The following is a 22,938-nucleotide window of genomic DNA, read 5'->3' as shown; positions in this document are numbered from 1 at the left end:
ATACCCCGGCCACCCGAACCTGAAGTCCCAAAGCAAAGGAAAATGCTGGACACAAGCGAGAGACCGGTTGTGAAAGGTCAGAGTGAGACAGTGCAGCAGTGCCTTCAAAATGTGATAAAGCCTCAGATTTCTCCTCAACCAAAACGAGAGTACATCCCAAAAAGGCAAGAAGCAGATTACCGTGCAGCAAATTTCGAGCAAACAGATGCCGGTGCGACTGACCAGAAAAGGGACACTGAAGCAGTGGCCCACATGGCCATGACAAAGATAGTGGAACCCGTGGAATCCAGAAGTCCGGAGCCAGCAATGCCACCGTCTGAACCCAAGCCCCAGGCAGAGACCCCACAGGCAGCTGAGAAGGCTGAGACCCATTCCACGGAAGAGAAGCCTGTAATGGATAGTGAGTACAGGACCATAACGGGAGAAGAATTCGCCTTCAGGATACAGCAGGCTATACGAAGATCAATGAGATGCGATAAAGGTGCACCACATGCTCGTTGCAGATCGCACGCCGTGATATAGAGTACCACCCATGTACACCATTGAAGAACCCGTAACGCAGAGGGATCGGAGTCCTGTGGCAGAGGGATGGGGTCCCTGGGATGGACATACCCTAGCTATTTAACAAGAGTAAAAGTAGAAAGGTATAACTGTTCAGGTTTAACTTGTTGGCATCTAATTATTTGCATGTATTGGGAGTTCAAAGACTGTGGTGTAGGACTTTAATCCATTGCAGTATGCGTGGGGACACGCAGAATTTCAGCGGGCGAACATGTGATACCCGCGTTTGGGGTATCCCTTCTGCTAGTTAAACCAGTTGCAGATGCACTGTGAGGATTAAAATCCTTTTTACACTGGTTGCTAAGCAACTATGGCAACCAGGAGAGGAATATGTATAACACTAGGACCCTGGGCTTTCCATCAGGATCCCTGCAGAGCGGGAAGCTGGGAGCGCTCTGATTGGCCGTGTTGTGTGGGGAGAGAATCAGGGAGGAGAACTGCAGTGAGCAGAGAGAGAGAGCAGCATGGCAGTGGAATAGGAGGCAGTGTGTCATGTGTGGGTGTGAAGAGCTGTACGCGGAGGTCTGGAGGCGCACTGCGCTGGGAGAGACTGGGCATCGAGAGACGGCTGTCATCCTGAAAAGCAGCAGTGAGAAGTGACCGGCAGGAGCTGGCAACAGCAGCAGATAATGCAGGTACTCTACTTCACCCCAGACAGCCCCCACATATGGGCACCCAGACCAACAGTGATCACCCTGACAGCTTGCAACATCACAGCCCCTTGGGACAGATCACAGCAGGACCCTATGTACAAGGAGAGGGACATGTGGGATTTATTTGGAGCTGCCTTCCATTGTACCAGAGAGAGCCTTAAGGGATAGGGTTGTGTGAAACCCTCTGCTTCCCCTTACCACTGCAATTGCAAGGAAAACACGAAGTGACACTTATCCCTAGACTGTTTGAGCTGCAGCACAATGTGTGTGCCAGAATTGGGTCATTTGCTCTGTGACCCACTGACTGTGAAATGACTGACTCCACAGCGCCCTCTATTTGAAGCATTGCTAGACTGTGAAATGACTTACTCCACAGCGCCCTCTATTTGAAGCATTGCTAGACTGTGAAATTACTTACTCCACAGCGCCCTCTATTTGAAGCATTGCTATACTGGGATATGACTTACTCCACAGCGCCCTCTATTGGAAACTGGTGCTATACATGGCAAGTAGCTGCTCCACGGCACCACCCGTTGGATTACAAATACTGTGCACAGTGCGAACTCATTCTACAGCACCCCCTGTAGGACAGTGATATAGCTGGAACATTTTGTCAGCAGCATAAACTGAACATATCCAATCTAGCGCCATCTAGTGACCCGTCAGTATAACGCATGCATACTCATGAAACAGCTGTATAAGACGTCTGAGTGTTGAAATTCTGAAATGCTCTTGTGTTAATGTTATGTTATATTTTTAGTATGTGACTAAAAGTATCGTGGCTTATTGAATTGCACTGAACTTTACTAAGAGGTGAATTTAGTCACATGGACCGGTGACTAACCCTGTCTATAATAAATCTTTGTTACTGTATCCCACCGTAGTGGTCCTTTCACCTTTAAAAGGGGGGTGTTGACTATACTGGGGTATCCCCGTCCCTTCTGCCCAGGTCCTACGCAGCCTTCCCACGCAGATTCCGCCCGACGTCGCGACAAGCAAGAACCGAACGACCAGAGAGGCCGCAACTGGACAGGCGTGAGACTGCAGGTACGCTTAGCCACCTATCACAAGTGTGTAAAGCTGAAACGTATCTGTTGCTGTAGCGCTGTGTCAGTCTGTCCTGCACACCCACATCGTTATCTCCAGGAGCAGTAGCTAAAATTGGACCCTCATGAATGGGACCCACCCTGGCACAACCTTCACAGGGCAGGACTCAGAGACAGACATCAGCAGGAGCTGACACACAGCTGCTCACCACAAACACGTTCCATCACAGGCTTATAATTATATGGCGATGAGTCCGATATAATATATAATAAATGAAACAAAGGCGTTAAAAAGCATAACTGTGACTATTATTAATATCAGACAAAATACACCTGTACTGTATTATTCATTATCATAGAAGTTGGTATGTAATAAAATGTGACCTATATGCATATACTGTACATTAAAAGACCATTGTGACTGGCATTAATAAAAACATTGCCTACTAAAAATTGGGCCATAATACTTCTAATACAACATTATCTGCATGTTTCCTTCCTAGTTTGCAATGGTTTTGTTTGGCGGAGTCAATATGGGCTGTGGCTAAAATACTATTTACATGTAATACAGAAGAATCACCGAGGCATAACATTTTCAGAAGCTAACATCAGCAAAAATTCTCTCCTGGCTAGCTTAAAAGGTGACAATAGCCATGAGGCGTATTGAAAATCAGCCTTACATGTAAAACGAGTTGATATTTATTTATTTTTGGTATTTTTTGTTATATTTATATTGGTATTGCACATATTTTATTAAATTATAGCTCAATTGCATTTTCCCCCCTCTCTACTTTTGGAAGTTTCAGCTGCTAGAGCACCAGGTGCTGGTTTCACTTACAGTATGTTCATCAAGATGCTTTTATTATTCAAATGTAGACAGCCCCTGGCATTCCAGAAGATACCACACAGAAACCAAGCAAGTCTATGACTGTCTTCAGAAAAGTGATCATAATAAGTGAGCGGTGGAGGTGGACAGGGTATTTCCCATGCCCTTCATCAGTGAGGCGGCTCACGACATTGATTGTATCAGTGCGCCATATTTATTGGGGGGTGACCATTCTTCCCAGTTAGGAAAAGGATCTGTCACTAGACCACTGCCCTTAGGACCTTATTCAGAGATGGTCGCAGATCGCTGCCTGCCCAGCCAGTTCTGCGTCCACCTCCTCACATGCTGGGTGCCACCCAGCACAGGGCAAAGCCACCCAGCATGTGTGACGGGCCGCCTCCCGATGCATCAAATTAAGGGTGACCCCTGGCAGCGCAGTCTGGCTGTGCTGTCAGGTGGTCCGACGCCATTTTTTTTAAATCGAAGCGGCTGCATATGACGCCACACAGCTGCCCGAAACCGCCCCCTGGCCAAACCCGTTCAGCCCACCACGCATCCCAATGCCGCCGCAAGGAGAAGGGTTGCACACGCACACTGCGCCAGTGCGCATCTCTGAATCAGCCCCTTAGTGGATATTTAGGTAAGTCCTCAATAGTACTATATCTAGAAAAATGTCCTATACACTAAGTTTTCCTATATAGAATTTATAATTTGGAAACAATTTACATGGCTCAGCACATATAGAGTAAAATATTTAAGATATTACATCCAGGAGCGGTACCAGAACAAAATGACCCTTAGGGTCACTTTGTTTCTCCCCATGTTCACATTACTTTTGAACATCTGCCAAGTCAACATAAAATCCGCTATTACCAAAGGTTTGGTTCTGTACTTGTTCTTTTCTGCATGTATGCTGATATTTATCCATTACAGCGAGGTTTATGTACATCTAGAATTCCTATGCTCTGTGTATATCATCGATATAACGCAGCCACACCCGTTATCTCTACACGCACAAGGTGCACCATATGTTCTCCCCCTGACTATGTAATGTCAGATAGCTGCGGTGGGAGTGGACTCCCTGGGGTAGTATCTGTGAGAGCAGAAGGCCCGCACCCTGCTACTCACATGTGCACAGTCAGCTGATGATACCGACATCTGGGACATGATAGAAATGGGCTAAGGACAAACAGCAACTAACTACACAGTAATATCATGCAAGATCACTGCATGGAACTGTGGCAGCACATAACTGATCTACTGACAGTGGTCAAGTCTTGTTCAATCCACTGTGTCAGCTGCTTTTATCTTATATTTAAAATTAAGTCACATCTTATCGTAAAGGTTAAAGAATTCTATACACTTTGCCACTGCTAGGTCCCTTTATTAAGCAGTAGATACGGACCTATTTATGGGTGATAACAAAGATTCTTTACTGACGCTTATTGCAGTCTGATTTACCAAGGGCTGATGCCAATTTGGGCAGAAATCTCAGCTCAGTAACAGCCCTATAATGCTGTGAGTGATACTCAACAATACTGGCTGCCACCGGTAAGAGATTTTGGAATCTATGGAGGTCATTCTGACCAGATCGCTCGCTGCAGTTTGTCGCAGCGCAGCGATCCGGTCGGAACTGCGCATGCGCCGGCACCACAGTGCGCTAAATTTAGCACAGCTACGATCACCTCGGAATGACTCCCTATGTACTAAGCCTTGGAGAGTGATAATAAAGTGTAAGTAAGGTAATAAAGTGCCAACCAATCAGCTCCCAACTGTCACTTTTCAAATCCAGCCTTTAACATGGCAGTTAGGAGCTAATTGGCTGGTACTTTATCTCTGTCCACTTTATCTCTCACCACAGGTTAGTACATAGTCCCCTCTGTGCTTGCCAGTCCTAAGAAGCCTTTGCACATGCATGACCTGGCTTCAAGTACAGAACAAAAAAATAGCAAAATGAGTTCAAAAAAATTGAAAAAGATAAAAAGATTTTAAAATATTTTGCTTAGTAAATAAAAGGTTTATTTTAATAATAAAAAAATGTTTTCTGTCCTGAGCATCTGCAATCACCACCCTTGTTAAACAGGCTTTGCCGGAAAACTCTGGTGTAAGCTAGCACCAGCGCTGCTCTGCCATAGCTATTACTGGGCCTAAAACACTATGGATCGCTAATTTGCAAAAACGCAAATCAGGCGATTATCGGCAGACTGCACATATGCTGCGAACGCAGTACGCATACGCCAAGGTCAAAATACGACTGCTCTGCACTTGTAGCCTAAATGAAAAGCGATCGCAATTTGATTGACAGGAAGTGACCGTTCATGCTTGGTAACATGGTGTTTGTGAGGAGTGGTTGGAAGGACGCAATCGTGTCATGACCGTTTTCAGGGCGTGTATCTGATGTCAGCTGTGATCGCTGTGATGAAAAACATGGCGCCCGGTAGACTACAATTTCATTATTTTGAGTAGGCATGGGAAAACAGCAACTATCTGGTACTCGATTTCTGCCTATGCATCGCAGTTATGCGACTGTGATGCACATTTGCGAATGCAGCAGGTGACCATCTTTTCCCTTTCTGGGCGACTCTTCACTTGCGAATTTCAGCAGTAGCAGTTTTGAGACATTCGCTAATTCATTGCACCGTGTTGCTATCTTGAAAAAGAGAGTTTGACTCTCGAAACGTGTTGGCCATAGGAGGTATTGCACAGGAGGATCACAGTGTGGAGGTTCTGAGGGAAGGTAGGACCCAAATTTTACCTTATGTTTTTTTTTTACAATAATTGGCATTTGGGAGCTCAGCAACCGGACATCTGCTCCCCCAAAAAATAAGTGTGTCTGAACCTGCACTCAGGACGAAGCATCTCCCCTGCACAATGCTTTTTTTGTATTATTTTTTTATTCATTTGTAATTCTATTATGTATAATAAACTGTAATACTTTGATACTAAAGTTCAGAGAAAGTTGTGGTATGAAAGAAACCATTACATGAGGACATATACCAAAGATATCGTGAGTAAAGGTACGCACCTGACGTACATCGCTGTAAAGATACGCTATTCATCCATAGCGTAAATGAGGTGTGTTTATTATAACACCTCCCACCTGCTTACATCTCTCATACAACTACTGAATATCTTATGGGGAGATAAAGATACCTTTATATGTCTTCAATATGCTTATCATTGTGTAAGTGAGTTACGCCACCTCCACCTGATAAAAGTTTTCTATACATAAAGAAATCAGGACACACATAACATTGTGCAGCATTATCAGTCATACAGACACACATTCGATTGGGAATCACTACACAATTCTTTCTGCATTTTTATTTTTCATGTGCTCATGAGAATTTGACCCAACACAACGAATAAGGAGAAACAAATCTGGACCAAAAAGACAACGAAATACCCTTAGATAAGTATATTTCTCTGCATTTGGTACTTTTTCATTCTGTCTATAGACATGGTAGCGCCATCTTCTTCACACTCTCTATACCTTACAAAATGAGTTCAGTGTTGGGTACTGTCATGGAAGGCAGATATTTTGGATGAATATTCCTTTAACTGGTAACTAAAAAGCCACAAGGTGTTGCTACAGATCATGATATAGGAATGGCCATCGATGTTTGCTAATTAAGTGGTTGCTGGTTTTGCGATTTTCCAATGGTGACGTGGCATCGTTTTTTTTCTCCGTCCTGCATCATTAACCCACTATTCTATTGCATGTAGCTCAGCGCCACCCTCCTTCACTGATTGAGCCATCATTGTCACATGACTCCACTAGTGACACCCATCAATGGTTCAAACCATCAGTGGTTTTCTGCTGATGGTTTCCTGCCATCAATGGAATGTACTGATGGCACCATCGATGAACAGCATCAATGCTGAACCATTTGATTCTGAACCATATTGTGATAGTGTGTTACATAGGAGGAGATGTATCAAAACTTCTAAAATGTGGAGCTTTAATACATCTTCCCCATCGTGCTGTTGTAGGATCCCTGGGCTGGAGTATTAGGAGTGAAGGGTGGGTTGATACTCCTTGCCACTGAGACTGTAACAAAAAAAAGAAGGAATCCTCGGAAGATTTTCCTTGAGCCTGACCTGACAGGAACCCTCAGCTAATTTATCTCTTGATGAAACAGAGATGGAAAGCTCCTCTGTGAACCTGACAGCCACCCTGTAAAACTACAGGGTGTGTGGGAGCCTGGAGGTGAGGGGACCCAGCAATGGTGGGTTGTCATCTTCCCCTTCGTAGATCCCGTTCATCCAAAGCCCCCATGGGTGACAAAAGAGTAGAGGCATCCTCTGAGCAGGCATAGCCAGTAAGCATGTATTACCATGCCTTACGCACATTTTTCTATGAGGCCCAGCAATGCACTGATAACCCCTGTAGACAGGCCAGTCTATAGCCTTCCAATCCCTCAGGGAGAGTGAACAGTGTGGAAAGCCCAGGAGGGGCACTGATGGTAAATCCCACTAAAAGTACCTGAGTGCTTGATAACCAGTATTTGAGCTAGTATACAGCTTAGCTGCCCAGTAGACAACCAGGTGTGGTTACAGTGTATTAGCAGTGCGCGCTGATAGTTCAGGTTTTATCTAGCTTTGTGCGGCTCAGTTTGCTGTGCTTCTTGCAGAGCCATAACTAGACTTTTTGGTGCCCTGTGCCAGAAAGAATTGGTACAATTGAGCAGATCTATGAAGTGTGCAGCCACACATCCAATCTCTTGCAGCCACACACTACATAATGTTGATCATTTTTTCAAAAAGTACAGGGTAAACTTCAAATAGTTAGTATTCTCTAGCTTAGAAGTATCTATGTTTCTATGCGGGGACAATAAATAGATTGTCTGACTAAAATACCACAGGCAATGGGTTTGAATCCCAGGTATGTCAGCATCTTGAAATGTAATAAAGGACAGTGTGACTGAATAACAAAGAAATCTCAAATTGAGTTCATGAATGTTGTATGGGTATTAGCGACAGAAGGGGTGGGGGTAGGAGACAGGGGCGGTCAGGAGATGCTGGGCTTCAAAAAGGGGGGAAGCTGCAAGTGAAAGTAATTAAATAGATAATTGACAAGTGCTGGCAACAGCGACCCCTACCCTGCAGTGCTACGTGCGATGCCCCCTCCACACACACCTAGTTACGGTCCTGGCTTCTTGTGTGTAATAAACAGGCTTAATGCCCCAGATTCACCTGTGTCTGCAAGTTATCTATAATACTGAGGGTTGTGGCATTAATTATTCCAAGGCAAATCATTACCCAGGTTAAGTAGTTTCTTCAATGTTTTTAGTAGCTGCCTTATATATGGCTAAGAGAGCAATTCATTTGTTTATGCGCGTCCGGTCTCCCGTCTAAAGTGACGGGAGATTGGGAATCGCTATTCAATTGTTGTTTTTTCTCTCTAATGCTGCTGGTCACGCCCAACAGTGCCGGGTTTAGCCGCATAAAATGGCTAAACCTGACTAAAGTACTGAGCACAACGCAAAAAGTACCGTTTGGGCGCCCAGCTTTTTGCACATTTCTGCTCGCCAGCACAGGTACTGTGAGCAGAAATGTTAGTGCTGGCAGCTGTTCGCACCCGCACGGAGCAACAATTGAATTGCTCCGTTGTGCGCCCTGGCACTGACAGCCACAGGTGCAAACAATTGAATTCCCCTCTTAATGTTTAGATTTATTTATTTTTTAAGGAGAAGAAACAGCTAACTCATTTTCCTTGGGAAAAGCTTATGGTAATGCAGAATGATGGAGGTTCTACTGTATATCAGGGACGTGCAGTCAGTTGAGGCAGTGCCTCCCCTGTCATTAGTGGTTAAAATAATACAAAGAATATACTTATGACAAATATTCTGTGTCATAATATCTGCTTGTATTATACTGACAAATTATACGTTAAAAATAGGTTTGGGAGGCACCGATAGCGGTGCCTCCCGGTGACAATAGGAAAGCTGCGGAAGCGGGGGGCGGGCAGGGGCTGGGCCAAGGCGCGGGTATTAAAAGCCCATTGAAAATAACATTGAAAGCGGCACTTGTATAAGTGCCTCGTGACAGGTGCGTGCTTTCACTTCACAAGAAAGCACGCCCGTGTCAATTACGCAGATGTGATTGGACAACGGATCTGTCACTGGATACAGCTGTGCAGTGATGGATCTGCTGTCATCGCTGGGCGGGCAGCGGAATGTGCGGCGGGACGTGGTGGAGGTGCGGGCGTTAGCAGCGGCGGGACCCGGCGGGGATAGCCGGTGTGACAGCAGGCCTGGATCCAAGAGAATCCAGTCCCTGCCTGTTATTTTGCAGAGTTCGGCAGTGGAGCGGAGCGCTTCCAATTTCAAAAATGGCGCCATTAGCGTCATTTTTGAAATCTAAGATGGCCGCCACGAGCCAAACCCGCTCGCCACGTCATCGACCCGCCCCTCGAGGCTGGTTCATAGAAGTCAGCGCGAGGGAGTGCCTGTCAGTCCGCCGTTTTCGGGAGCGTGCAAGAGCTCCCAAAGACAGAAGACGCCGGGAAGCCCTGGGGAGGCGGCAGCCCCGCAGGTGAAGACAGAAGACTCCAGAAGTCCTGGGGAGGCGGCGACCATGGAAAAGAGCTGCCCAAAGGCCGCCGTCTCACCCTTCCCTTTCCCGGTGAGGACGCTGTACAATAAACTTTTTAAAATAAATGTGTCTTGTGTTTATTTTAATATTTTCTTTACAGGAGGACTACAGGTGCCAGCGGTTCCTGAATGTCTGGGCATGCAGGCACTTGTGGTTCTCCAAGTGTCGGCATGATGGGGCAGGCTTGCTGGGACCAGTAGGCCGCCTGTAAAGAACAATATTATAACATGAACCCCGCACCCACCAACCCAGTGCTGGTTGTTGCTCGGGAGCGGGGACCCCATTTATTTTGTCTGGGGTCCCCACTTTCCGAGGCATTCCAACCCTGGGCTGACTGGTTTGGGGGTGGTTAATGTGATGGCAGAGGGACCCCACACTGAGTGTTCTCCCTGCTATTGTATTACCCCCCGGCTGGTTCAGCCTGGTGCTGGTTATGGTTAAGTATGGGGAACCCCATATTTTTTCCTCTATCTATCTATCTATCTATCTATCTATCTATCTATCTATCGGAAGGGGGGATGTAACTCATACAGTGCCTCCCCAGCCACTGACCTCACCGCACGTCACTGCTGTGTGTGTGTGTTTGTGTGTGTATATATATATATATATATATATATATATATAGACATATTTATGTTATAATATATATGCATAATAATTAGTATTAATTAGTCTTATAAATCAATGTTATCATGTGTATGTGTATATACTAGAGATGAGCGGGTTCGGTTCCTCGGAATCCGAACCCCCCCGAACTTCAGCCTTTTTTGCACGGGTCCGAGCAGACTCGGATCCTCCCGCCTTGCTCGGTTAACCCGAGCGCGCCCGAACGTCATCATCCCGCTGTCGGATTCTCGCGAGACTCGGATTCTATATAAGGAGCCGCGCGTCGCCGCCATTTTCACACGTGCATTGAGATTGATAGGGAGAGGACGTGGCTGGCGTCCTCTCCGTTTAGAGAGACGAGTGACATTTGATTTACTACTAATTTTGGGGAGCAGTTGTTAGGAGTACTCAGTACAGTGCAGAGTTTTGCTGATAGTGACACTGACCACCAGTTTTATTATAATCCGTTCTCTGCCTGAAAAAAACGATACATGCCATATCTGTGCTCAGCCTCAGTGTGCTGCATGATAATATCATCTATGTATATCTGACTGTGCTGAGTGCTCACTGCTCACACAGCTTAATTGTGGGGGAGACTGGGCAGCAGTTATAGCAGGAGTACAGTGCACACTTTTGCTGCCAGTGACCACCAGTATATTGTCTGCCTGAAAAAGTTAAACACTCCTGTGGTGTTTTTTTTATTTTTATTCTATAAACGCATTCTGCTGACAGTGTCCAGCAGGTCCGTCATTCATTATATTATATAAATATTTACCTACAGTAGTGTTATATATATTTTTTCATCTCTATCATCTTTATCATCTCTATATTAGCAGACGCAGTACGGTAGTCCACGGCTGTGGCTATCTCTGTGTCGTCAGTGCTCGTCCATAATTGTATACCTACCTACCTGTGGTGGGGTTTTTTTTTCTATCTTCTTCATACTAGTAGTTTAGGAGTCTGCTGACAGTGTCCACCAGGTCCGTCATTATATTATATACCTACAGTAGTAATATATTTAGTATATTATCTATACTAGCAGACGCAGTACGGTAGGCCACGGCTGTACCTACCTCTGTGTCGTCAGTGCTCGTCCATAATTGTATACCTACCTACCTGTGGTGGTTTTTTTTTTCTATCTTCTTCATACTAGTAGTTTAGGAGTCTGCTGACAGTGTCCACCAGGTCCGTCATTATATTATATACCTACAGTAGTAATATATTTATTATATTATCTATACTAGCAGACGCAGTATGGTAGTCCACGGCTGTGGCTATCTCTGTGTCGTCAGTGCTCGTCCATAATTGTACACCTACCTACCTGTGGTGAGTTTTTCTTTTCTATCTTCTTCATACTAGTAGTTTAGGAGTTTGCTGACAGTGTCCACCAGGTCCGTCATTATATTATATACCTACAGTAGTAATATATTTATTATATTATCTATACTAGCAGACGCAGTACGGTAGTCCACGGCTGTGGCTATCTCTGTGTCGTCAGTGCTCGTCCATAATTGTATACCTACCTACCTGTTGTGGGGTTTTTTTTTCTATCTTCTTCATACTAGTAGTTTAGGAGTCTGCTGACAGTGTCCACCAGGTCCGTCATTATATTATATACCTACAGTAGTAATATATTTATTATATTATCTATACTAGCAGACGCAGTACGGTAGTCCACAGCTGTAGCTATCTCTGTGTCGTCAGTGCTCGTCCATAATTGTATACCTACCTACCTGTGGTGGGTTTTTTTTTTCTATCTTCTTCATACTAGTAGTTTAGGAGTCTGCTGACAGTGTCCACCAGGTCCGTCATTATATTATATACCTACAGTAGTAATATATTTATTATATTATCTATACTAGCAGACGCAGTACGGTAGGCCACGGCTGTAGCTACCTCTGTGTCGTCAGTCACTCGTCATCCATAAGTATACTAGTATCCATCCATCTCCATTGTTTACCTGAGGTGCCTTTTAGTTGTGCCTATTAAAATATGGAGAACAAAAATGTTGAGGTTCCAAAAATAGGGAAAGATCAAGATCCACTTCCACCTCGTGCTGAAGCTGCTGCCACTAGTCATGGCCGAGACGATGAAATTCCATCAACGTCGTCTGCCAAGGCCGATGCCCAATGTCATAGTACAGAGCATGTAAAATCCAAAACACAAAAGATCAGTAAAAAAAGGACTCAAAAATCTAAATTAAAATCGTCGGAGGAGAAGCGTAAACTTGCCAATATGCCATTTACCACACGGAGTGGCAAGGAACGGCTGAGGCCCTGGCCTATGTTCATGGCTAGTGGTTCAGCTTCACATGAGGATGGAAGCACTCAGCCTCTCGCTAGAAAAATGAAAAGACTTAAGCTGGCAAAAGCACAGCAAAGAACTGTGCGTTCTTCGAAATCACAAATCCACAAGGAGAGTCCAATTGTGTCGGTTGCGATGCCTGACCTTCCCAACACTGGACGTGAAGAGCATGCGCCTTCCACCATTTGCACGCCCCCTGCAAGTGCTGGAAGGAGCACCCGCAGTCCAGTTCCTGATAGTCAGATTGAAGATGTCAGTGTTGAAGTACACCAGGATGAGGAGGATATGGGTGTTGCTGGCGCTGGGGAGGAAATTGACAAGGAGGATTCTGATGGTGAGGTGGTTTGTTTAAGTCAGGCACCCGGGGAGACACCTGTTGTCCGTGGGAGGAATATGGCCATTGACATGCCTGGTGAAAATACCAAAAAAATCAGCTCTTCGGTGTGGAAGTATTTCAACAGAAATGCAGACAACAGGTGTCAAGCCGTGTGTTGCCTTTGTCAAGCTGTAATAAGTAGGGGTAAGGACGTTAACCACCTCGGAACATCCTCCCTTATACGTCACCTGCAGCGCATTCATCATAAGTCAGTGACAAGTTCAAAAACTTTGGGCGACAGCGGAAGCAGTCCACTGACCAGTAAATCCCTTCCTCTTGTAACCAAGCTCACGCAAACCACCCCACCAACTCCCTCAGTGTCAATTTCCTCCTTCTCCAGGAATGCCAATAGTCCTGCAGGCCATGTCACTGGCAATTCTGACGAGTCCTCTCCTGCCTGGGATTCCTCCGATGCATCCTTGAGTGTAACATCTACTGCTGCTGGCGCTGCTGTTGTTGCTGCTGGGAGTCGATGGTCATCCCAGAGGGGAAGTCGTAAGACCACTTTTACTACTTCCACCAAGCAATTGACTGTCCAACAGTCCTTTGCGAGGAAGATGAAATATCACAGCAGTCATCCTGCTGCAAAGCGGATAACTGAGGCCTTGGCATCCTGGGCGGTGAGAAACGTGGTTCCGGTATCCATCGTTACTTCAGAGCCAACTATAGACTTGATTGAGGTACTGTGTCCCCGGTACCAAATACCATCTAGGTTCCATTTCTCTAGGCAGGCGATACCGAAAATGTACACAGACCTCAGAAAAAGACTCACCAGTGTCCTAAAAAATGCAGTTGTACCCAATGTCCACTTAACCACGGACATGTGGACAAGTGGAGCAGGGCAGACTCAGGACTATATGACTGTGACAGCCCACTGGGTAGATGTATTGACTCCCGCTGCAAGAACAGCAGCGGCGGCCCCAGTAGCAGCATCTCGCAAACGCCAACTCTTTCCTAGGCAGGCTACGCTTTGTATCACCGCTTTCCAGAATACGCACACAGCTGAAAACCTCTTACGGCAACTGAGGAAGATCATCGCAGAATGGCTTACCCCAATTGGACTCTCTTGTGGATTTGTGGCATCGGACAACGCCAGCAATATTGTGCGTGCGTTATATCTGGGCAAATTCCAGCACGTCCCATGTTTTGCACATACCTTGAATTTGGTGGTGCAGAATTATTTAAAAAACGACAGGGGCGTGCAAGAGATGCTGTCGGTGGCCAGAAGAATTGCGGGACACTTTCGGCGTACAGGCACCACGTACAGAAGACTGGAGCAACACCAAAAACGCCTGAACCTGCCCTGCCATCATCTGAAGCAAGAAGTGGTAACGAGGTGGAATTCAACCCTCTATATGCTTCAGAGGATGGAGGAGCAGCAAAAGGCCATTCAAGCCTATACATCTGACCACGATATAGGAGGTGGAATGCACCTGTCTCAAGCGCAGTGGAGAATGATTTCAACGTTGTGCAAGGTTCTGCAACCTTTTGAACTTGCCACACGTGAAGTCAGTTCAGACACTGCCAGCCTGAGTCAGGTCATTCTCCTCATCAGGCTTTTGCAGAAGAAGCTGGAGGCATTGAAGGAGGAGCTAAAACAGAGCGATTCCGCTAGGCATGTGGGACTTGTGGATGGAGCCCTTCATTTGCTTAACCAGGATTCACGGGTGGTCAATCTGTTGAAATCAGAGCACTACATTTTGGCCACCGTGCTCGATCCTAGATTTAAAACCTACGTTGGATCTCTCTTTCCGGCAGACACAAGTCTGCAGGGGTTCAAAGAACTGCTGGTGAGAAAATTGTCAAGTCAAGCGGAACGCGACCTGTCAACATCTCCTCCTTCACATTCTCCCGCAACTGGGGGTGCGAGGAAAAGGCTACGAATTCCGAGCCCACCCGCTGGCGGTGATGCAGGGCAGTCTGGAGCGACTGCTGATGCTGACATCTGGTCCGGACTGAAGGACCTGCCAACGATTACTGACATGTCGTCTACTGTCACTGTATATGATTCTCTCACCATTGAAAGAATGGTGGAGGATTATATGAGTGACCGCATCCAAGTAGGCACGTCAGACAGTCCGTACGTATACTGGCAGGAAAAAGAGGCAATTTGGAGGCCCTTGCACAAACTGGCTTTATTCTACCTAAGTTGCCCTCCCACAAGTGTGTACTCCGAAAGAGTGTTTAGTGCCGCCGCTCACCTTGTCAGCAATCGGCGTACGAGGTTACTTCCAGAAAATGTGGAGAAGATGATGTTCATTAAAATGAATTATAATCAATTCCTCCGTGGAGACATTCACCAGCAGCAATTGCCTCCAGAAAGTACACAGGGAGCTGTGATGGTGGATTCCAGTGGGGACGAATTGATAATCTGTGAGGAGGGGGATGTACACGGTGATGAATCGGAGGATGATGATGAGGTGGACATCTTGCCTCTGTAGAGCCAGTTTGTGCAAGGAGAGATTAATTGCTTCTTTTTTGGTGGGGGTCCAAACCAACCCGTCATTTCAGTCACAGTCGTGTGGCAGACCCTGTCACTGAAATGATGGGTTGGTTAAAGTGTGCATGTCCTGTTTATACAACATAAGGGTGGGTGGGAGGGCCCAAGGACAATTCCATCTTGCACCTCTTTTTTCTTTCATTTTTCTTTGCATCATGTGCTGTTTCGGGACTATTTTTTGAAGTGCCATCCTGTCTGACACTGCAGTGCCACTCCTAGATGGGCCAGGTGTTTGTGTTGGCCACTTGGGTCGCTGAGCTTAGTCACACAGCTACCTCATTGCGCCTCTTTTTTTCTTTGCGTCATGTGCTGTTTGTCAGGTTCGGTCTGGTTTGTGTCCCCGGAGGGGGCGCTAGTGGGTCAGTGGAGGTAGGATGGAAGAATGAAGTGAGGAGGCAGTACTGGGTCTCTGCGCATGTGCACAATGGTATTTATTATACAGGAGGTAAACAATACGGCAGCAGAAATGATAATAAATGCAAATGTCAGTTATACAGCGTGATAGCTGAAAGTCTATTGAAACAGGTTGGATAATGACTTGAAGAAATAATGTCCAGTAATGATAATAAACAGATGGGAAGGTAACTTGTAGTAATATTCTGGTATAGGAACCAGTGCAGGTTGAATCATGGAACTTAACAGTGATGTTTGTAGTATGGCAAACCTGATAGCAGAGGCAGGAGTCTGACTGTGTCCACAGTGCAGGTGGAGAAGCACTGACAGCGAGCAAGCTGTATCACAGGTGAGAGATGGAACACACCTGGAGTCAGTCTCTACTGCAAGGCTGAAGCACACCAGGTAATGATGGGTGTGAAGCCTTTTGATGAATGCAGGTATTGCTGGGACTTGAAGTTCCACGGAGCAGAGTGAAGTAACCAGGAGTACTAAGTCTCTTGAGAATAGCCAGGTACACGGAGGAGACCCAGGAACACAGGGGATCTGGAGACTGGAACACAGGGAACCACTGGATGCAGCAGGAGAGCTGGAGTGATTGCTGGAACTTGTAGTTCCACAGAGATGCAGGAGGATAACCAGGAACACAGGGGATCTGGAGACTGGAACACAGGGAACCACTGGATGCAGCAGGAGAGCTGGAGTGATTGCTGGAACTTGTAGTTCCACAGATGCAGAAGGATAACCAGGAACACAGGGGATCTGGAGACTGGAACACAGGGAACCACTGGATGCAGCAGGAGAGCTGGAGTGATTGCTGGAACTTGTAGTTCCACAGATGCAGAAGGATAACCAGGAACACAGGGGATCTGGAGACTGGAACACAGGGAACCACTGGGAACTGGAACTGCTGGGACCTGTTGTTCCACAGGTCTAACACACAAGGAAATCTCTGTACTCAGAGGATTGCAAACAGGAACCGTCTGTTCACGGGATGTGACGTGTTGTCCAAGGCGATGTGAGAGAGCCACAAACTGGAAGTTATACCTCCTGCCCAGCAGTGATTGGACACAAACTGCAGGCAGAGATACTAGCTGGATTAGGTGTCCAGATCAGCTGTGAGTTGGCTGAAGCATTCCAGGCTGCAGAGGACTGAAAACCAGAACTGGAACAGAACTGAACTGGTTAGATGGAGCACGGTGAGCTGTGGGCTGCAGGAGACTGAAGACCAGAACTGGAACTGCTGGGACCTGTAGTTCCACAGCAGAGATGCAATGGAAAATGTGGATTCCTGACAGTACCCCCCCTTTTATGGGTGGGCACCGAACACCCACGCTGGAACTTGGAGGATCCTTGAAAAAGAGCTTAGGAATACACAAAAGCAGAGGTCCTCAAAAGTCTTCCCAACTTTCATCTTCAGAATAAGTAGACCATTCATGGTCATTTGAGACAGATTTTACTTCCTGGGAGAAGGCATAACTCGGAAGGATAGAACCCCCCATAATGTAACTTGAGTCGTCATCAACAAACTCACTTTCAGAGTCAGAGTCCAGGTCTAGTGTGGTCATGGGAGCCTTTTGTTTAGGAACAACAGAATCTGAGACAATCTGTGGACCAGTGAATTTGAAGCTATGCGAGACACCAGGACTAGGGTTTACGGCAGCATAGCCAACACTTACGTCAGATGGTAGACTTTGAACTGATTCTGGAGCTCTCCAAAGCCTGTGATTCTTGAAATCTCTGATACATTGATTCAACAGAACCTGTTCATGTTTGGAAGGAATTGAGTCGAAAAACTGAGAACCTTGTCTTGACTTTACAGCTTGGAAATCTTTAATAGCTTGGTCTAATGTATCCTGATCTTGCACAGACAGAGATGTTGGAGAGGATTTAGCAGTAGACAAACTGTTGACAAATTGGCCGGAATGCCCAGATGACTTTGACTGCATAAACTTTGGAGCAAACTCCTGTTTTACGGCTTCGCAGAAAGCGGGAAGATCACTCAGTAGCGGATCTTTAGATTCAATGAGAGGATTCGCCCAGTCCAATGCTTTACCTTTGAAGAACAGGAGGAAGTATCTGATTGCATTGGCTGGAGAAATAGTCACTGAAGGTTCAGACTCAGTAAAAGCGAGGTATTGGCTCGCCACTGCAGGAAACTGAGCATAGTCACCATCAAAGTAGACTGGAGCTTTTGTATCTGGTGGACACTTGGAAGGCTGAATGTCAGTTGAAGTCTCGGAAGACAATGTAGGACACTTGAGAGTTGAGGACTGGAATAAGCATTCAAAAGCAGGAGTAGAATCAACTTGAAATGCTCGAGGGTGGAGAGAGGACGTCATCTCCTGGATTGACTGACGGGAATTTTCTGCTGAGGTTGACAGAATGCTAGAAGCTTCTTCTTGGGGTGAGATGCGTAGAGCCTCCATCTGGGTTGAGGCAACTGCAACATCTGCAAGAACTGTAGACTCTGGACATAGCGACAGGAGTTGTTTACTTGAAGCACCGGAGAGAACCACACCGGGTTCAGAGGAACTGGAATCGGTAGGGACCGATGGCAACTTTAGACAAATGGATGGATCCGGGATTTGTACAGGACTACTTGACTTGACTTGAACTGAGGGAGGCTGATCTGGACAGACGGATGGGACCAGATTGGGTCCAGAAAAGCTTGAACCGGCTGGAACCGGAGGAGTCTTCGGACAGACGGATAGGACCAGATTTGATCCGAAGAGACTGGAATCGGCTGGAACCGAAGGAGGTAGCTCAGCATTGGAAACAGAGCTACTCGGGCTGGCTGGAACCAGAGGAGGCTGATCTGGACAGACGGATGGGACCGGATTGGGTCCAGATAAGCTTGAAGCGGTAGGAACCGGTGGAGTCCTCGGACTGACGGATAGAACCGGATTTGATCCGAGGATGCTGGAATCGGCTGGAACCGAAGGAGGTAGCTCAGCATTGGAAACAGAGCTACTCGGGCTGGCTGGAACCAGAGGAGGCTGATCCGGACAGACGGATGGGACCGGATTGGGTCCGGAAGAGCTTGAAGCGACAGGAACCGGTGGAGTCCTCGGACTGACGGATAGGACCGGATTTGATCCGAGGATGCTGGAATCGGCTGGAACCGAAGGAGGTAGCCCATCATTGGAGCCACTCAGGCTGGCTGGAACCAGTGGAGACTTTGGACCGACGGCTGGAACCGGGCTAGGTCCATTGACACTTGATTCTGTATAGACAGAATCCGGATGTTCTGATGATCCCTTTTGGAGTGGTACTGAGCTGGTAGCACTCTCTGAAGTTGGCAAACAAAAGTTCACGTCTGTATCTGTGGCTTTAAGAATTCCTCCTGGGATCTTGGCCCTGGATTCCTCACTTGAGGATGAAACTCCAAAGACCCCTCCTGGGGTTAATAGATCAGACACACTTCTTTGAGTTGCATGCCCGGATGCCACTTCTGGAACCTGAACATCAGATACCCCTACTGGGGTCACAACATCAGATGCCCCACCTGGGGCTGTAGAGACAGACGCCCCTTCTCGGGCTGAAGGCACGGATGCCCCTTCTCGGGCTGTAGACACGGATGCCCCTTCTCGGGCTGTAGACACGGATGCCCCTTCTCGGGCTGTAGACACGGATGCCCCTTCTCGGGCTGTAGACACGGATGCCCCTTCTCGGGCTGTAGGCACGGACGCCCCTTCTCGGGCTGAAGGCACAGATGCCCCTTCTCGGGCTGTAGGCACGGACGCCCCTTCTCGGGCTGTAGGCACAGACGCCCCTTCTCGGGCTGTGGGCACAGACGCTACTTTAGTTATGGGCAACATAGATAGTCTCTGTTGATTTCTGAACTTGGGATTGGGTCTATTTGTCACAGGACCCCAATCGTATACTTTTTGGACACTTCTGTCTGGGGTAAAGGAACTTGAAACTGTAGAGGATACGTTGGAAGGTTTGCAGGTGAAACAACTGTGATGCTGGGACCTGTCACCAACTTTTGAGTCGCGGAAGGAACAGTCCTTAATAAGATGACTAGGACTCCCACAGTAAAAGCAGAGGTGAAGCTGCCTGCGATGGCGGCGTTCAGCTTCCGTGAGTTTGGAGCGCGGGTAGCTCTGGAATCTGCCCTCTCTTTGCACAAGAGGAGAGACTTTAGTTTGAAAAAAAGTTGACACGGAGGTCGCACTAGTCTCAATACTTTGAGCAGTACTCTTCACTGCGTTTAAAGCACCACTCAGGATTTCTGGCATTATCGGAATGATTTTTGTTAGGAGACTTTGAAGTTGTTCCAATAGATGATAAAGAGTGCTTAGTGGTTCAGAGTTCACAGCAGACAACAAAGGAGTCTTGAAGCTTTCAAAGGAGGAAGTCGCTCTCTCAGGAGAGTTAGCTGTGAAGGGACTGCCATAGGACTGACTTGAGCAACAGCCATCCACAGGAACGGATTGTGCAGGGAAAGTTGAAATGACTGGAGCAGGCTTGACTTGAACAGGAACTGGAGAAACAACAGAACTTGGAAGGGATTGTTGCAAAGAATCCAAACGGATAGACATTCCCTGTAGGAACTGGAACATCTGCTGCTGCGCAGCCTCTTGACCATCCAAACGGGAGACCAGATTTTGTAAGGCCCCTGACCCCACATTCTGACCACCATCCGAGTCCATTGGCCTTGGACAAACTGTCAGGTTCGGTCTGGTTTGTGTCCCCGGAGGGGGCGCTAGTGGGTCAGTGGAGGTAGGATGGAAGAATGAAGTGAGGAGGCAGTACTGGGTCTCTGCGCATGTGCACAATGGTATTTATTATACAGGAGGTAAACAATACGGCAGCAGAAATGATAATAAATGCAAATGTCAGTTATACAGCGTGATAGCTGAAAGTCTATTGAAACAGGTTGGATAATGACTTGAAGAAATAATGTCCAGTAATGATAATAAACAGATGGGAAGGTAACTTGTAGTAATATTCTGGTATAGGAACCAGTGCAGGTTGAATCATGGAACTTAACAGTGATGTTTGTAGTATGGCAAACCTGATAGCAGAGGCAGGAGTCTGACTGTGTCCACAGTGCAGGTGGAGAAGCACTGACAGCGAGCAAGCTGTATCACAGGTGAGAGATGGAACACACCTGGAGTCAGTCTCTACTGCAAGGCTGAAGCACACCAGGTAATGATGGGTGTGAAGCCTTTTGATGAATGCAGGTATTGCTGGGACTTGAAGTTCCACGGAGCAGAGTGAAGTAACCAGGAGTACTAAGTCTCTTGAGAATAGCCAGGTACACGGAGGAGACCCAGGAACACAGGGGATCTGGAGACTGGAACACAGGGAACCACTGGATGCAGCAGGAGAGCTGGAGTGATTGCTGGAACTTGTAGTTCCACAGAGATGCAGGAGGATAACCAGGAACACAGGGGATCTGGAGACTGGAACACAGGGAACCACTGGATGCAGCAGGAGAGCTGGAGTGATTGCTGGAACTTGTAGTTCCACAGATGCAGAAGGATAACCAGGAACACAGGGGATCTGGAGACTGGAACACAGGGAACCACTGGATGCAGCAGGAGAGCTGGAGTGATTGCTGGAACTTGTAGTTCCACAGATGCAGAAGGATAACCAGGAACACAGGGGATCTGGAGACTGGAACACAGGGAACCACTGGGAACTGGAACTGCTGGGACCTGTTGTTCCACAGGTCTAACACACAAGGAAATCTCTGTACTCAGAGGATTGCAAACAGGAACCGTCTGTTCACGGGATGTGACGTGTTGTCCAAGGCGATGTGAGAGAGCCACAAACTGGAAGTTATACCTCCTGCCCAGCAGTGATTGGACACAAACTGCAGGCAGAGATACTAGCTGGATTAGGTGTCCAGATCAGCTGTGAGTTGGCTGAAGCATTCCAGGCTGCAGAGGACTGAAAACCAGAACTGGAACAGAACTGAACTGGTTAGATGGAGCACGGTGAGCTGTGGGCTGCAGGAGACTGAAGACCAGAACTGGAACTGCTGGGACCTGTAGTTCCACAGCAGAAATGCAATGGAAAATGTGGATTCCTGACACTGTTTGGGGAGTGTTTTTTGGAATGGCCATCCTGCGTGACACTGCAGTGCCACTCCTAGATGGGCCAGGTGTTTGTGTCGGCCACTTGGGTCGCTGAGCTTAGTCACACAGCTACCTCATTGCGCCTCTTTTTTTCTTTGCGTCATGTGCTGTTTGGGGAGTGTTTTTTGGAAGGGCCATCCTGCGTGACACTGCAGTGCCACTCCTAGATGGGCCAGGTGTTTGTGTCGGCCACTTGGGTCGCTGAGCTTAGTCATCCAGCGACCTCGGTGCAAATTTTAGGACTAAAAATAATATTGTGAGGTGTGAGGTGTTCAGAATAGACTGAAAATGAGTGTAAATTATGGTTATTGAGGTTAATAATACTATGGGATCAAAATGACCCCCAAATTCAATGATTTAAGCTGTTTTTTAGGGTTTTTTGAAAAAAACACCCGAATCCGACAAAAAAAATTAGGTGAGGTTTTGCCAAAACGCGTTCGAACCCAAAACACGGCCGCGGAACCGAACCCAAAACCAAAACACAAAACCTGAAAAATTTCCGGTGCACATCTCTAGTATATACAGTAGTACTCGTATGCAGGGACTTAGCCAGAATATTGTGCGCCCCATAGCAACATTTTGAAAGGGCCCCTGTTCCAATGCTCTAGAGAGACACCTCTCCGCAGCAGTTGGTAATTTTATGCCCTATAATTGCTTAGTAGTATGCCCCATAGTTTGTTTTATGAACCATCGTAGTGCCCTAGTTTACATGATGTCACACTGTAAGGCTGCCAGTACACATTATGCCACATAGTACCCCCAATTCATGTTATGACATAGTGTCCCCAGGTCATATTATGCCACATTACAGTGCCCCCTTACCTTTATAACATCCACTAGACGAAATGATTGTAATTTGAAATCTTAGGGCCCCCCTGTCTTAAATTCCCGAGGCCCCCCAAAGCCTTAATCCAGCTCTGTAGCTATCATCATATTTTTGAGAGTACTAGCTAATATATAAATTAATCGATTTTTCTCAGAGCC

Source organism: Pseudophryne corroboree, chromosome 6 (assembly GCF_028390025.1).
Source record: "Pseudophryne corroboree isolate aPseCor3 chromosome 6, aPseCor3.hap2, whole genome shotgun sequence".
Classification (NCBI taxonomy): domain Eukaryota; kingdom Metazoa; phylum Chordata; class Amphibia; order Anura; family Myobatrachidae; genus Pseudophryne; species Pseudophryne corroboree.
This window is presented reverse-complemented; position numbering follows the sequence as displayed.